Source organism: Ruditapes philippinarum, unplaced genomic scaffold, assembly GCF_026571515.1.
Source record: "Ruditapes philippinarum isolate M1 unplaced genomic scaffold, ASM2657151v2 ctg11560_1_1_1_1, whole genome shotgun sequence".
Taxonomy (NCBI): Eukaryota; Metazoa; Mollusca; class Bivalvia; order Venerida; family Veneridae; genus Ruditapes; species Ruditapes philippinarum.
Genome location: NW_026859640.1, coordinates 4495 through 7918, shown reverse-complemented (window position 1 = coordinate 7918; position 3424 = coordinate 4495). Strand labels below are relative to the sequence as shown.

The 3424-nt window shown below is 40.3% G+C and overlaps 1 long non-coding RNA gene across 1 annotated transcript; it reads right to left on the bottom strand.

Annotated features, from left to right (window-relative positions):
- Positions 1–1114: 1114 nt before the first annotated feature.
- On the bottom strand, positions 1115–3121 carry LOC132757320 (uncharacterized). The gene is made up of 2 exons (XR_009629433.1): positions 1443–3121; positions 1115–1305 (listed from the first exon to the last, which is right to left on the bottom strand). It is a non-coding gene; the product is annotated as an uncharacterized LOC132757320 (long non-coding RNA).
- Positions 3122–3424: the final 303 nt, after the last annotated feature.

Genomic DNA, 3424 nt, shown 5'->3' with positions numbered 1-3424 from the left:
ATAGTGCTACAATATAATAAAATATAATAAAAAGAAATCTAAGTACATAAAATAAAACTAGAAATGTGTCCATATGACATGGGTGCCCCCACACGCCACTGTTCTGTCAATCTTATGACTCTAGGTCAAATATTTTTTGGACTACATGTGCCACAAGTTGAAAACTAAAAATCTTTTAATAAGTAAAGGGCAAGAACTTTACAAATACTGAATAAATCTACAAGCAAACCCCAAGGTGCATAAGTACACATGCTGACCAACATTCTTGTAAACTTTCAGGCCTACAAGTGAAATACTTTTTGAGCTATGCATGAACAAGTTGAAAATTGCAAATTTATACTACTGTAAGTCAAGGGCAATAACTCTAACAAAACTGATAAAACTAGAAATGTGTCCATTGGACACGGGTGCCCCCACCGCGCCACTGTTCTGTCAATCTTTTTACTAAGTCAATGGAAATAACTCTACAAATACTGGATAAATCCACAAGCGAAACCCCAGGTGCAAATCTAAATATGCTGAGCAACCTGTCCATAAGGTTTAAAGACTACGTCAAATCAGTTTTGAGTAACTTGCGACACAAGTTGAAAATTGCAAAAAAAATCTAAGTGAAGGGCAATAACTCTAAAAATACTAAATAAATCCAGACGAAAATATCTGGTGCACAACTGGACATGCTGATAAATATTCCTGTAAAGTTACATGACTCTAGGTCAAATACCTTTTGAGTTACGTGCGACACATGTTGACAATTGCAAAATTTTACTAAGTCAAGGGCAACAAGATATGTTTGTAAAACATGTATGCCCCCTATCGGCAGCCAATTTGTCATGTGATCAGGTTATTATGCATGACTTCTGACCAAGTGAACAAAAAACAAGATATGTTTGTAAAACATGTATGCCCCCTATCAGCAGCCAATTATTCATGTGATAAGGTAATTATGCATGACTTCTGACCCTGTGATCAAACAATTAATAAGGGTTATCAAGTATCTACTGGTCATGACCTTGACCTTTGACCCCTTGACCCAAAACTCAATAGGGGTCATCTGCTGGTCAAGACAAATCATCATACAAAGTTTGAAGTTCCTAGGCCTAAGCGTTTTTACTTAATTGATCAGAAACCGTTTTTACTTACAAGGTCAATGTGACCTTGACCTTTGACCCCTTGACCCCAAAATCAATAGGGGTCATTTGCTGGTCATGACTAATCACCATGCCAAGTTTGAAGTTCCTAGGCCTAAGGGTTCTTTTATTATTGATCCGAAACCGTTTTAACATACAAGGTCAATGTGACCTTGACCTTTGACCCAAAATCAATAGGGGTCATCTGCTGATCATGACCAATCACTATGCCAAGTTTGAAGTTCCTAGGCCGAAGTGTTCTTTAGTTATTGATCAGAAACCGTTTTTTACTTACAAGGTCAATGTGACCTTGACCTTTGACCCCTTGATCCCAAAATCGAAAGGGGTAATCTGCTGGTCATGAAAAATCACCATACCAAGTTTGAAGTTCCTAGGCCTAAGCGTTCTTAAGTTATTGATCAGAAACCGTTTTTACTTACAAGGTCGATGTGACCTTGACCTTTGACCCCTTGACCCAAAACTCAATAGGGGTCATCTGCTGGTCACCACCAATCATCATACAAAGTTTGAAGTTCCTAGGCCTAAGCGTTTTTAGTTAATTGATCGGCAACTGTTTTTCCCTACAAGGTCAATGTTACATGACCTTTGACCCCTTGACCCTAAAAACAATAGGTCATCTGCTGGTCATGACCAATCACCATACCAAGTTTGAAGTTCCTAAGCCTAAGGGTTCTTAAGTTATTGATCGGAAAGCATTTTTACCTACAAGGTCAATGTGACCTTTCCCTTTGACCCCTTAACCCCAAAATCAGTAGGGGTCATCTGCTGGTCATGACCAATCACCATACCAAGTTTGAAGTTCCTAGGCCTAAGGGTTCTTTAGTTATTGATCGGAAACTGCTTTTACCTAAGAGGTCAATGTTACCTTGACCTTTGACCCCTTGACCCCAAAATCAATAGGGGTCATCTACTGATCATGACCAATCACCATACCAAGTTTGAACTTCCTAGGCCTAAGGGTTCTTTAATTATTGATCCGAAACTGTTTTTACCTAAGAGGTCAATGTGACCTTGACCTTTGACCCCTTGACCCCAAAATCAAAAGGGGTCATCTACTGATCATGACCAATCACCATATCAAGTTTGTAGTCCCTAGGCCTAAGGGTTCTTTCGTTATTGATCGGAAACCGTTTTTACCTACAAGGTCAATGTGACCTTGACCTTTGACCCCTTAACTCCAAAATCAATAGGGGTCATCTACTGATCATGACCAATCACCATATCAAGTTTGAAGTCCCTAGGCCTAAGGGTTCTTTCGTTATTGATCGGAAACCGTTTTTACCTTCAAGGTCAATGTGACCTTGACCTTTGACCACTAAACCCTAAAATCAATAGGGGTCATCTGCTGGTCATAACCAATCACCATACCAAGTCTGAAGTTCCTAGGCCTAAGGGTTCTTTTGTTATTGATCGGAAACCGTTTTTACCCAAGAGGTCAATGTGACCTTGACCTTTGACCCCTTGACCCCAAAATTGTTAGGGGTCATCTACTGATCATGACCAATCACCATACCAAGTTTGAAGTTCCTAGGCCTTAAGGTTCTTTAGTTATTGATCGGAAACCGTTTTTGCTTACAAGGTCAATGTGACCTTGACCTTTGACCCCTTGACCCCAAAATCAATAGGGGTCATCTAATGATCATGACAAATCACCATACCAAGTTTGAAGTTCCTAGGCCTTAAGGTTCTTTAGTTATTGATCGGAAACCGTTTTTGCTTACAAGGTCAATGTGACCTTGACCTTTGACCCCTTGACCCCAAAATCAATAGGGGTCATCTACTGATCATGACAAATCACCATACCAAGTTTGAAGTTCCTAGGCCTTAAGGTTCTTTAGTTATTGATCGGAAACCGTTTTTGCTTACAAGGTCAATGTGACCTTGACCTTTGACCCCTTGACCCCAAAATCAATAGGGGTCATCTACTGATCATGACAAAATCACCATACCAAGTTTGAAGTTCCTAGGCCTTAAGGTTCTTTAGTTATTGATCGGAAAACCGTTTTTGCTTACAAGGTCAATGTGACCTTGACCTTTGACCCCTTGACCCCAAAATCAATAGGGGTCATCTACTTGTCATGACCAATCACCATACCAAGTTTGAAGTTCCTAGGCCTAAGGGTTCTTTAGTTATCACTCGGAAACCATTTGGTCTACGGACCGACGGACCGACGGACCGACGGACCGACGGACCGACAAGTGCAAAGCAATATACCCCCTTTTTTTCAAAAGGGGGCATAATTAGTAAGGGTTATCTAGTATCTACTGGTCATGAC